The 13,931-nt window shown below is 45.6% G+C and overlaps 2 long non-coding RNA genes across 3 annotated transcripts in view; both read left to right on the top strand.

Annotated features, from left to right (window-relative positions):
* LOC114055796 overlaps positions 1–13,931 on the top strand; it is a 96,995-nt gene that overhangs the window by 4,268 nt on the left and 78,796 nt on the right. The window lies entirely within an intron of this gene.
* LOC114055798 lies at positions 4,988–10,656 on the top strand. The gene is made up of 2 exons (XR_003570835.1): positions 4,988–5,076; positions 10,287–10,656. It is a non-coding gene; the product is annotated as an uncharacterized LOC114055798 (long non-coding RNA).

Below are 13,931 nucleotides of genomic sequence, written 5' to 3' on the forward strand. Positions count from 1 at the left end.
TTTTTTTTTTTTTTTTTTTTACCTTTACAGTGTAAAAGGCAGGAGATTGGATTAGAGACCCGAGGTGCCAGCAGCGAAAAGGGGATCTGAATGTGTGCAATAAAAAAATCCTATATATATTTATAAAGATTATTGTAGACAAGCTGGGGAATGAGGCACAGCTGCATTCCAGCCCTAGTGCCACTGGAAGGTGGGTCTCTTTTTATAGTCCAGGTGAGAGGTCTAGCTTCAGGACAGTTTGCCTGGCTGGGGGCATTCACTGGGGTGCTGAGTGATGCTGAACCCCCTGCACTGCCCTGGCTTCCTGAAGGCTGTAGGGGCTTTTGGTGCCTTTTAACTTGGCCTCCTCCAGAGCGTGGATGTGCCCTCCTGTTGGCTGGCAGCATCCTTGTGGCAAATGGATACTGAATTGCCATCGTCATCCCCACTGGCACCATGGCTTGGCTTTTATTAAGCTTTTTGCAAAGCACAACTCTTCCTTCTGGGGCCCCTGTGTAGTTTTATCCAGGGCTACATTTGCATCGCCATCAGGTGGTTTTCATTTGACCTTCGCCCTGCTTAAAAATTAAATACCGAGGTACTAGGAAGAGAAGTAATCTCTCAGATAAGCACTTTTTCCCTGCTCTTCTTTAATTCACAGGGGAGCTGGCTTACTCTGCCTGTGGATGACTAAGGAGGAAATTCTTTTTTGGTTAGGATAATGCTGACAGTTCACTGGAATTTTTTTTATCATGGGTTTATCACTTCCTCCCTTCGAATTCCTAGCTCTTATGTGCAGGGCAGGAAAAAAAAATAGTGGTGACCACAAGTTATGGAATTTGCCTTCTGTGGAAAAGATGCCAAACAGCTAAATGGTACTGTCAGGTTTGCTGGGGTTTGCATAGGGGATTTGCTCCATATCCAGTTATATAAACAGTATGGGTAAGAGTCATGAATATTCTAGCAGCTATCATCTTTCAAATGTGTTTTTTTAATGTTAGAGCTAATTAATGCTCATATCTCTTGGATATAGGTGAGTGTAAGCCTGCTCATCTCTTAGGTGGGGAGGAGGTTTGGATTTATCACAGGTCTCACAGAGATGGCAGAGTCTAAGTCAAGTTTATGTGTAATGAGTTTCTGGGTCATCTTGTTAATCTCCTTGCCTCCCTTTGTTTATAGAGGGGATCTGGATGTGTGTCTCCAGAGAACTCAGAGGAGCTTGGCCAGAGAGACTCTGCCTTTAGGTTAAACACATGTGTGTTCTCACACTGTTTGCTTCCCGATGGTGTTTGGTGATTGTGCTGTTGATCCTTCTGCAAAGGCTTGACACTGCTGCTGAAAAGCTTTGACACTGCAAAGCATTGTTTACTTATGAAAGTGCTATTATATTTTGAATATCTATAATTCATCTCTTGTGCTCAAAGTGACATTATATCATAAAATTGCTCTTATATTTCAGAGCTTTGAGGAAAAGCTGTTTTTTTGTCCCAGACTGTCTGTGACAGTACTGGAAAGTGCCTTACCCTTTGTATCTCTGTAGACCCCTTTTATGAATTGTGAGTGACAGCAGGAAAGTATAAAAGAGCGCAGAGGTGCTGTTTTTGATGTTTATAAAAGGCTTTGATAAAAGATGCAGCACACAGACTTGATATTATTTCCTATTTTTAACTTCTTAAGAGCAGAGAGCTCTCAGATCCAATATTTATGTAAAAGGGGGAAGAGGGGGGCTGTATTTCTTCTTTTTTTTTCTTTTATTTTTTTCTTTTTTAGAACCAGGTGATTTAAAATAGGAAACTGTCTCTCTTCCATGCCCTAGTAAAATTTTCTTCCACGAAGCATCAGTAAAGTAAACCCATGGCATTAATTGAGTGGATGATGCTGGAGCAGACCAGCTGTGGTTTTGAAGGCTCCTCGGTTGAAAGTTTGTGCCTTCAACCTCCCAGCTGTGGCTGGCTCCAGCAGACCCACCAGCCATGGTGCTGTGTGTGGTGAGGCCTGCACTTATAATAACGGGCCTTTCCACTGAGAGTTGGAGAAATAAAACATGGGAAAGCCAGGGCAACTCCTCTCCTTCCTCTAAAAGTCAGATCACAGTAAAGGCATCTCTCTAATAAGTAGTTTTGCTTGCTCCACAGAGATGCAAGGCTGTTGCTGACTGGGTAATTGCAGTTTTACTGATGAAAGTGCTTCTCATTATTTCCAGCCTGCATGTTGCAGTCTCCTCTTTAATCTCATCTGCCAGCATGGCTGGCTGGTGGTGGGCCTCTGTACTCTTTAATATTTCCATGAGTGTACACGTGAGCGTGTCCATAGGATTTCATCAGGCACTTTCCCATGTGTGTGCACACAGACACACCAGGATAGAGAACACGTGTGAGGATGAGCACAGACCGCGAGTGCATGAGTGGCATTGGCACAGCCATTTGCCATTTTGATCAGGTCCTTCATCCGTACAAGGGCCTTCGTGCTGGATATCAAGACTCCTGATGAATGGCAGCGTGCAGACCTGTCCTTGAGAGCCACCTGAGGACAAAAGTCATCCTCTTGCTTGAAACCATATATTCTGTTTTACTGGGGCTAAATGCCTTGAAACACCCAGTGCCAGGGAGGACAAATCCTGCTGTGTCCTGGAGAACCCCAGGACAGAGCAATGTTGCCAAGTCTTGCTGCAGTGCTGATGAAGAGTTGATCTTGATGGTATGAGCACAGCAATAGCTGTCAGTGGGGGTTTTGAGTTCTTCAGCAACATGCAGTCATCCAAGGGGCCATTCAAGGAAGGTGCTGGGTTTGAAGTAGCTGGGCTTGAGCAAAGACATCCAACCTCTCATGCATATGAGGTGAATAAGCACCTACTCTGTTCTCTGTACAGGAATTTGAATGCAAAACCATAAAAACAAAGGGAATTACCAGCCTTGGGTGGTCATGGGAAGATGCTGAGAAGTGTGTTTGCTTAGGAGTTGTTGCCCTGCCTTTGCTGTTCTTCTAGAAGCTTGCAAAGCTGGACACTGAGGTCTATGGGATGAGATGCTCATTTGGGATGTGTTGGCATAGCACTATGCCTGCTTGATAGCCTTGCCTCTTGCGTGTTACTTTGTGGTGATGAGTGCCCAGTTACATTCCAAGAGGTAGACTCCAGAGTGTTTAACAGGGCCCACATATGACTTTAGGGAATGAAGCACATAGTTTTTTTTTCCTGCCTTACCTGTGAAACTGTGTAACACCACACGTAAGAAGGTGCTGTTGTCCTCTGCTGCATGACCTAGTGGACTTAGCTAGCTTGTGGCCGTAGTGTGTCAGCATGTACAGGTCTCTTGTCAACTTCTGACAGGTTGTTCAGTTAGCAAAAAAGATTGGGTATCCTCAGTTCTTCTGTAATGTATGGGAGGACTTTGTTGTTCCACTGAAGTGGGCACTGTGGTAAATTGGAAAAGCTGTTGCTGAGTCCAGAAGAGACAGGTCAGGATAGGACTTGTTGAGCTGGAGTGACACTGTGCTGTGCCCCACCTGTGGTACAGGTGTTTGGGGTGTCCTCACTGTGATTTAGTGCCTGCTGTGCAGCAGCTTGGGTGCCTCGGGTTGCATTTCCAGCAGCAATCCAACTGCCTCGCTGCAAGCTGGCGAGGAGTGGGCTCCGGAGCACAGTGGGAGCTCTCCAAAACCTGGGGCTCTGTGTCATTGCACAGAGCTGTGCCAAAGCATCTGATTAAATGTGGACCTTAGCTGGCAAGAGCTACAGTTCCTCTTCTGTTCAAAGAAGCTGGGAAAGGCTCCCCAAAACAACCACTGGAGAAAGTGTCCAGATGAAAGGTCTGGTAAGCGTCAGGGTCCCCTCTGCTCTGTTTTCAGGCTCTTCTGTAATCAGCTGTCATTTTGGGATCTGAGCATATTGGACGTCAGCAAGTATGGATTGAAACTTAAACAAACAGTGACTCTTCTATAAATATTTAGCGCACACTGTTTAGGAGCTGCTGGGAATAGGAGACAAAAAAGAAGTTTAAAGTTCATGACAGTCTAGAAAAGCTATCGGAGGATGGCACTCGGTCACTGGATCAGCTGGCATGTAGGTTTGAATTGCTAATCCTCCTTTTTTCCATCTCCTGGAAAACAGGATTTGTTTAAGCACCTTTTAGAGAGACATAAGGTTGCACTCTTCCATTGCTTACACAGCTGCACTGGCGACTCAGATCAATGCAGAGATCTTCTTCAGCTTGGCTGGTTGAGCTGGATGCCCAAGAGGAGCCGTGGTGTGGAGTAAATGGGTGATGTTCCCTGGCCCTACACATCTTGGCAAATTTGGACTGGTCATCTGAAGTTCGTACATCTGCATGGAAGAGAGGGATATGTCTCCAAGTGTGTTCTTCTCTCTGGCCACCTCAATACCAGGACAGAGGCTTGCCCCCTTGCCGGCTGCTGCTGAAGGGGCTGGGGTCCCCTGATGGAGCTTGTTTAGACAGCACTAGATCTTGGGCTGCTTTCTCTTGCAAAAGCCTCAGTAGTGAGGTAGACTTATCTCTGACAGCCTTTTTTGCCTCTTAAATATGAAGATAATATCCTTTTATTTCACTTTACAGAGGTCTTGAAAGAATGGGAAAGAATGAAAGGTGCTGATAAGAAGTGGTATCGGTAGCTGAGACTGGCAGAGGCACACGTGCTTTGAATAAGCAGGGAACTTCAGCATGAACGAGAGTCTGAGACTATTGATTAGAAAGAAGAATAAAGATCAGTCATTGATTATTTTCTTTCTCTCTCCCCTTGCTCTTCTAATACGGAGTATTTGCAGTTGAACTCGATGATGGTTATAGGTCTCTTCTGACTATTGTTTCCTATCCTATCCTATCCTATCCTATCCTATCCTATCCTATCCTATCCTATCCTATCCTATCCTATCCTATCCTATCCTATCCTGTCCCATCCCATCCTGCTAATATAACAGTAAACACAAAATGTTTGGCATGCCCTATGAAATGCTTTGCAAGTGCTTACACCACTGCTGCTCCTGATTGCTGCATCCTGGGGCTTTCTGTACCAGAATGACTAGTGTGCCTGGAAGATTAATGGCAGAGGAGAAAATGTGAGGGAAGGACAGGTAAGAAAAAGGTAAATTTCTCATTTCCAGGTTGCTGAAACCACTTTTGAGGTTTGGGAGAAAATCTCAGTATTTTAGTTGGAGGTGGTGGCGGCGAGCTTGATGCTTTTTCTCTTTCAATAGTTTCTTTTACTGCCCTTCCTAATTTGAAAGGAGGTGTTTAAATTATTAATGTTTTGCCACCAAAGCAGAGGGATTCTAAAGACTTTGGCAAATCTCTGCTAAAACATTTATCTTAAAAAAGAGCCTCACGTTTTTTCCCAACTCTGACAGAGCTCCCCTTCCATAAGAAGCACTGAATCTACAGAGGTGGACAAAGAGCTTGATTTATGTAGAAGGTAATTTTCTCCAGTGTTGTGTGGCCAGAAAACATAAATGTGATAATGATTTCCATTGTTTGACAAAGCCTTTGCAGATCTTTGTGTTTCTGCCTGTTGATGAAGCAACACTATGCCATGGGTGAGCGCAGGCACATGGCCCTCTGGTGCTGCCTGTGAGGGATGGGTGCCTTTACCTGGTCATTCTGGTCACAACCTGTGCAGTATCCTGGAGAAAAGAGGCAGCTGAGACTTCAGACATCCTCATCGAAGCTGTAGTTGTTGCTCAAGGCTCTCATTAGATTTACAAAACATTTGCCTGCTAAACCTCCCCATTCTCTTTAGGTGTTTGTCCTGATTTTTTACCAAATCTCCTTCTTGCTACTTGAGCTGAAGAATAAAGTATTATAACTTTGGCTTGAGGCAGCTGTCCAAGGGATATATTGGGATACACTTGGCCTTTGAAAACAAGGACTTCAGTCTCCAGCCCTGTCAGTCCCTCTGGCTCCTGGAAGTTTTCCTTCCAAATGGTTATTTCAAACCTCAGAGAAGTTTGTGTTTTTTTCAGAGCTATGATTAATACCATTTTTACGCTTCGTTGCAAAATGCCACACAATGAATGAGACCAGCAGGGTGGTGGTTTATGGGTGGGAGGGAAAAAAAAAATCAAACAAACACTTTCAGACACTGTTTTGGAAGAGTGATGTGTGTGTGCATGTTTTATAATCGGCTGCGAACTGTGGGGTTGGGTTCCTATTAAAAGGAAGAGGGGAAAAAAAGCTTCAACCTCATCTATGGAAAGAATGTTAGAAATAGTTGAGAAGCTGAATAATTACAGGGTTTTTTGCACCAGGTCAGTGAAAGCTAATTTAACATGCAGGATTGCTTTGCAATTACAGAGTCACAGGCTGGTTGAAGCTGGAAGGGACCTATGGAGTTGATCTGGTAGTTAGTTACAGCCGGTTGTCCAGGGCCATGTCCAGATGGTTATTGCGTATCTCCACAGATGGAGACTCCACAATCTTCCTGAGCAATCTTGATCACCCTCACAGTAAAATTAGGCCTAATGCACGTCAGCCATGGGTTCCTGCTCGTTACTGGTGCAGCTTGAAAAGCTTGCAGGGGTATGTGGTTTTGGGACAGAGTTGGCTTGAGAGCATGGTAAACACGGGTCTGCAGCTGAACCCTGTGGCTCGGGCTCAGCAGTGCTTGTCTGGGACTAGGGAGCTGGTTGGGCTTGGCACAAGATGCCAGAAGTGGTGTGCAAGGAGGCTTGGTGCATGATGGCTGGATGTCTGGGAGCTTGTGGTCCCTCTGATTTGGTTTTGAGGCTGTGCCTGTAGCTGACCCTCCAGTCAACTCTGCTGTCTTTTGCTTCCCTTCCCTTGACACTGTGTGCCTACTCCCAGATGGCGAGTCAGTTTTCCACAGGAATCTGGGACTCATTTATCAGCATAAAATGAGGCTAATTACTGTCTTGTCTTGGTGGCAGACCCCAGGGAAAAGAATCCAAGAGATTTCATGTGGCTTTGTGCCCAATGTTTCTCGTCTTGGGGACACAGAGAATGTTAGTGCATGTGGGAGGTCACCTAAACCTCAATGTGGACATTGGGATCAGCACAGATTTGCTTCCTGGTGGCTTCATGTGCATCCCTCATACACGGAAAACAAGCAAAGCCAAAGATTATACTCAGGATCTGGTTCCTCTACTTGGTCACTAGTGTTTCTTCCTGTCTTCCATCCATGGAGAGCAGTAGCCCTTGTTTGTTGCCCTGGTTGCAATTTTTTTTTTTTTTTCTCTAGACCATGTTCTTTTCATCCTGTTTTGGTTGCTGATAAGTGATAGGAATAGCAGGAATGAGATGATGGCTCCCAGTGAACACTCCCACTGTCCCATTCAGCCTTTGTGCCACTGACAGGGGTGTTTTTTCATTAAAAATAGACACGGACAATGCCACTTCCTGAGGACTGTGATTTATCATTTAATAACAAGTGGTTAGTCATTTCCTTCGGAAAACTTTCTGGAAGTGTTATTTTTCTTTCTCCCCTTGCTTCCTTTTTTTTTTTTTTTTTTTTTAATTTCCTTCAAAACCCTGCATTACCTGTCAAAGCCACTGTGTCTGTTAAATGAAGTGTTCTCTTTTCAAAGTGTGTCGCAGTTTAACCCAGCCAGCAGGTAAGTACCATGCAGCTGCTTGCTCACTCCCCCAGCAGCAGGACCAGGGAGAGAACTGGAAGGGCAAAAGCCAGAAGACTCATGGGTTGAGATAAAGGCAGATTAATAAGGAAAGCAAAAGCCGTGAACACAAAAAAGGAAAAACAAAGAATTAATTCACACTTCCCATGGGCAGGCAGGTGTTCAGCCACCTCCAGGAGAGCCCCATCACACATAACAGTTACTTGGTAAGACAAACTCCATCACTCCAAACCTCCCTTCCTGCTTCTTTTTCCCCCCATTTTATATACAGAGCAGGTTCCTGTGGTATGGAATATTGCTTTGGTCACTTTGGGTCACCTGTCCTGGCTGTGTCTCCTTCCAATCTCCCATGCACTCTCAACTTCCCTGCCCGCGTGGCGGTACGGAAAGCAGAAAAGGCCTTGGATCTATGTAAGCACTGCTCAGCAGTAACAAAAACATCTGTCTATTATCAACCCTGTGTTCAGCACAAATCCAAAACATAGCCCCATACTAGCCACTGTGAAGAAAATTAACTCTATCCCAGATGAAACCAGCACAAGTGGAAATCATATTTGGGATTTAAAGATCATGAAAATAACAAGTCTTAACCCTTTGGGCATGGGCTTTCCTTTGTATACACCTACAGCCCTGAAGTCTTAGTTTAGCCAAGAGAAACAGCAATGGAGAGACATCTGAGTAGGTGGGACTTGAAATATGGTGATGGTAATCTTGAGTGTGGACTGGATGATCTGCTTGATCTGACTAGAAGGAAAATTTCAAGTAACTTGAGGTATTGTCTTGAGTTGCCAGATCTTAGCTGTGATACCTCCTGTTGTGGAGGAGCAGGATGGAGAGCTTGCAGAACTACTAGGCAATCATACCAGGTCTCATTTTAGTGACTTTACCAAAAAAAAAAGTGCTGAAAGCTGTTGAGTAGTTCTCGAGGAAATCCCAATGGCTCAGTAAACAAACTCGGGAAATGTGCTGATGATGACATCATCATAAGTGAGTACTTAAGAAGCTAAAAGAAATAGTTCTCTGTTGGGTCAGGAAGGCATTTCGAAGGTCAGTAGCAAATTAGATGGTAGACTGCAGAGGATGCAGAAGATGAAATGCATCCAGGGACATGACAGGTACTTTAGGTAATAACATCTACTCTTACAGTTGCCTTAATGTGATGCAGGTAGAGGTAGTTTAAAGACAAGAAAAATAAATTCAATAAAGACAAGTGCAAAGCACTCTTGGAAAATGGATGCACATACCTAAATTGAGTAGTAACTCTCAAAACGAGCAGGTTAACTACAGAAAGGGATCCGTGAGCTGCAGTGAATCACAGGCTGCTTGTGAATTGCCAGTCAGATGCTGTTACAAGAAAGGCAGATCTTGAAGAGCCCAGAGAAAAATGGCAAAGCTAATAATTCTTTCTCTTCAAACTTCATTGTCCTATAAAACCTCATTTCAAATACAGCATCCAGTCTCAGCCCCTCTATTTTAAATAGGAAAGCAGGCGTCTTGGGAAGATGAAGTTTCTGTTTGGGAAAATTTACTTACAAGGAATAGCTGGAAGATTTGCATATGTTAAACCTAGGGAAAAAACAACAGGCCACAGGTGCCAGGCCATGGTTTGATGGGATGCTGTCTTCAGCAGTAGTTTTGGAGCCAGATGTCTTTGCTCTCCTGATGCTGACTGTGCTGCAGCTCATTGTGTGATCTGTTGTGTAGCCACAACTTGTGTGTCCATGCTGTGAGCTGGGACAAGGAACTTCTCTTAGTACAGGAAAAGCTGAAGAGTGTCTCCAGATTTATTTCAAAGTATGGGTATGCAAGTTTGCATGGATAACACATGGCATGCAGGAGGAAGGAGGGCAAGGAAAGGAGCTGGAGGCTGAGCACGTGGTAGAGTTGAGACTTGAAGGGAACACAGCAGATTTGAGACATCCAGGATGTGAAGAGTGCAGCACATGATGTCATTCCATGTCCAATGACAGTACTAAAATTGCATACAGGGAAGTGCTTCCCTGGACACCATCATCCAGTGCATCATCTCTGCCATGCCTGGTAGCAGCGAGTAGGCTGGCATTTCTCAAAGCATAGGTTCCAGCTCCCGGTGGTGGTGGTGAAGGAGAATGAGTGATACTGGAGCTGACCCAAAAAGCATTAGAAACCTCTTTGTTAGAAGCACAGCAGCCCTTCTTGGATGGTGGGGCAGGTGGTGCTCGTTGCTTGGAACTGTGGCTGAGTCCTGCTTGCTCTTGGCAAGGCTCTGCCCGTGTTGCCTTGGAGAGCAGCACGAAGACAAACAAGCCCAAGAGAGGGTTCAGGGCTGGGTGGCTTTTTGACGCCCCTCCTGGCCCAGCATTCCTGCAGTCCTTGCATCCAGATTTTGGCATGGCTTCTGCCCCTGTCAGTCCTGCTGAGGTTGAGTGTCTCAACATGTTCTGAATCCGAATTTCCGACATTACTGCAATGCACTAGGATTTTTGGCTCTTGGGAGTAGTTCAGTTGACCACAAATTGGTCACTCTCTGCTGTGATATAAGATGATGATTTCCTTCCCTGCGGATGCTAAACCAAATACCCCTGCAACTGCAGACTGATGGGGATGTTACTGGGCTGGTGTTTGCAGCTGATGGGAATGTGCTTGAGCTGTGCAAGCCTCAGTGATTCAAGCTGATACTTATGTTTATGATGAAATGGTAAATGCCTTGTCTGTTCTGTCCTACCAGCTCTACCCCCCGGGGAAAAAAAGGGATTTTACTGCAAGAAGAAAGTATATTCTGGTATTGGTTGGTTGATAATGAGAATGCAGAGCATCAAAGCTGAAACAGTGTGTGCTGGGTTTTAAAATCACTGGAGGATATAGAAGTGCCTTAAAGAGGAAGATTATAGATAGGCAGACCTACTGGATACGCCTGGTCCATTTTTTGTAGGCTGCAGAACTTTCCCCAGTGGTTTGCAGGGTTCCCTTGACTTGCTGCATCCCTGAACAGCACAGAGCGCAGCATTGGTGCCTGCAGTATTGGAGGATGTAGATGAAAGCCTTACTAGGAAGATCCAGGCTTCAGTTCTAGTTTTGTTGATGCTAAAATTCCCCTGGGGAAAAAAAATGCTTGCTATGCTTGCTTGTGATATGTGTGACGTGCTGGCACTGACTCTTGACTTGTGTTGATCTAGATTGCTTAAAAAATAAAAGAATCATGGTAATTTGTCTTAAAAAGGGTACAGAGAAAGTGAAGAAGAGAACAAGCAGTTTGCTTATTCATTGCCTTATCAAGGCTAACAGGCTGGGGCTTGCACTGGGGAGAAATCAAATCCCCAGACAGTTCCTATCTGCCGTGTAATATCACCAAATAAAGGAGTGATCACCAAGTGGAGCTTGATGGATGAACATTCCAAGCTGCACTCCTGAAATCCCATGGTGCTGTACAGGTGACTCAACAGCATCAGCTCTAAATGGGGAAATGCAGAGCCCAGCAACTGCTGGACTTCAGAGGAAAGTTTGGTAAAAGGGAGCTCTGCAAAGACATTGGCAAAAAAGATTTTTAAAATGTTTTTAAGGGAGACAAACAAGTAGCAACTAACTTTATACAGAATAGCAACTAACTTTTACAGAAGTCCGTAGAAGGAACAGATCTGCTATTTTAATAACAGCAGTGAGTGAATTACATGTAAGGATGGAATCTTGGCTTTGGTGACTTCACGGGACTAGTACTTCATACGAAGGTATCACTTCAGATCTTCTCTGAATACCTTTTGGTCAGCATTTTTAGAAACATTCACAGCTTTTATGTGACGGCATGAGAGACTGGTAAATTGAGCCATGGAGGAGTTAGGACAAGTTTGCTTGCAGGACTTGTGACCCTGTGGAGGACCCACACTGGAACAGTCTGCTCTGCACCTCATGGAAGGGACACGTGCTGGAGCAGTGTGTGAAGAACTGTAGCCTGTGGGGAAGGACTCATACTGGAGGAGTTTCTGGAGGACTGTGTCCTGTGGAATGATGGAGCAGGGGAGGAGTGTGAGGAGTCCTCCCCCTGGGGAAGAAGGACACAGGTGGTGAACTAACTGCAGCCCACATTCCCTGTCCCCCTGTGCTGCTGATAGGGAGGAGGGAGAGAAAATAGGGAGTGAAGATGAGCTCCTGAAGAAGGGAGTGGTAAGGGGAAGGTATTTTAAGATTTGATATTAATTTCTCATTATTATACTCTGATTTGATTGGTAAAAAAATTAAACTATTTTCCCCAAGTCGAGTCTGTTTTGCCCATGACAATAACTGATGAGTGATCTCCCTCTGTCCTTATCTGCACCTACAGGCCTTTTGTTCTATTTTCTCTTCTCCCCAGCTGAGGAGGGAGGTGACAGAGTGACTTTGAGGGGGCACCTGGTGTTCAGCCAGGGCCAACCCACCATAGCATTGTAGCAGGGCTCCTGCTGGCATGTGCACTTTTCCTCTCTCTGCTTGGGCTCGAAAAGCCACGTGGAAGAGTCTGCTTATGCTTGTTCCAGAGGGGACTCCACGTCTGCCGCCATCCTTCTACCCACCCACGTCTAATGGAAAGAGGGATGTGTTGGAAGAGGAATTGAGTGTCAGTGGGTCCCCAAGTTTCCCTCTCACTTTGCCCTCCACCTGCATTATGGGTGGAGAAAAGCCATTAGGGTTTCAGTGCTGACCAGTCTGGGTCAACAGCAGCAGTGGTGCTGGGCTGTGTGAGCCAGAGGCTGCACCCATGCTTTGAAACACCATGGATGAGGAGCCCTCAGGCTCCTTGGGGGAATCTGGTGGTTAAAAGTGCTTCAGTGTGCTTCAATACATGTGAAAGAGGGCATCTTGCATTGCCTACAGAAGATTCACTTTGGGATTGTGGATGGGGCTGGCAGTGGTCCCAGCTCTGTGTTTCACAGCTCCCATCAGTGGGTACCAGGTGGGTTTCCCCCAAATCAAACAGGAAAGCTTCTCATTTGGGGGCAGCATCCATCCTGTTTCATCACCATCTGTCTCACCTCTGCCTGCCTGCTCCATAAATTGTTCTTGGAGGCTGACCTGGAAGTATAATGATGTCAGGAGCAGTAGGATGCAGGAACTCAGACTGGGACTTGTCTGATACCCATGGGGAGATGTTTAATGTTGTTGTTCTTCCCTTGATGAATTTGTCCTAAGGCTGTTGGTGCTGCAGGGCATTTTGAGCAGGTGGATACCAAACAACATTTGTGCCCAAGTGGGTCATCCAGCCTCTGGTCAGTTTTCCTGTGAGAGTGTCTCTCAGGCAGGATCAGCACCTCGACTGGGTGGTGCCCACAGAGAGCTCTGTGGTTTCCTCCTGGGGTGGATGCTGATGTGTGCAACACTGCCATAGCTTTGCTTTCATCTGCTCATCTCCCTTGCTCATGGCATGGCATTGTTGTGCTGAAAGCAAGGAACCTCAGCAACTGCCGAAAGGTGACGAAGCACACACAGCTCTCCACCCCAGCTCTTTTGCCCCATTGTTGTCCCCAGTTTTATATTTGCCTCCCTCCAGCTCTGTGGCTGGGGGCCACTGGTGACCATCCCCACAGCAAAGCCTTTCTCTGACATCTTCTTCCTCCTCTCTTCCATCCTGCTTTTCCCTCCCTCTCAGGCTGCCAGGTCACTCTAAGCAACTTTGGCTCCTGTCCCAGGAACAGTCTCTCAACACACGCAAACCAGGAAGGCTAAAATAACACTTTAAAATTGTTAAATAAATAGCGATCAGTCTCTACTTAAATGGGAAATGCAGCTTAATTTGTTAAAGGTTTTTTGTCCTCCCTTGGACAGAGATTCAGCCAGGCGTGTGTGTGTGTGTGTGTGTGTGTGTGTGAAACATTTCTTGTAGCTTGTAATCTGCATCTCGTGGCCCCAAGTGGGCAGAGAGGGTTATGTGACTCTGAGTTACCAAACACTTACAGTAAAAGTGTAGTCATCCTGAACCTCAGCCAAAGAGGTGGAGTTCTGTAACTTCTTTCTTTTTTTTTTTTTTTTTTAATGCTTTCCCCTCACTCCCTGCAGGATGCTGCTTCGTCACTTGCATTCTTCACCCGGCCAGCCTGTTGGAAAGGCAGAAATCCTCTGAGCACAGCAGTAACTCTTTCCAGACTACCAGCAGCAGTAGTACATCTGCCTCATTCCTTCTCCAAGAGCTTAGTGCACAGGGCAAGTGCATCCCCTATCCTGCAGCAAAGGAGTGGCTGTCAGCAGAGGTGCCCGTCTTCCTGAAACCTGAAACACGCTCATTTTCTCTCTGACACCTTTTTCAAATCTGAAGCGAAAATAGAATAGCTGTTATTGTCATGTGAGAATGGGAGACTCTGGATAAGCATTTGTGAAATATCCAGAGAAAATGGATGCCGGCAGTGGC

The sequence above is a fragment of the Empidonax traillii genome, unplaced genomic scaffold, assembly GCF_003031625.1.
Source record: "Empidonax traillii isolate 1590-97213 ecotype Southwest subspecies unplaced genomic scaffold, ASM303162v1 scaffold66:size1465758, whole genome shotgun sequence".
NCBI lineage: Eukaryota > Metazoa > Chordata > Aves > Passeriformes > Tyrannidae > Empidonax > Empidonax traillii.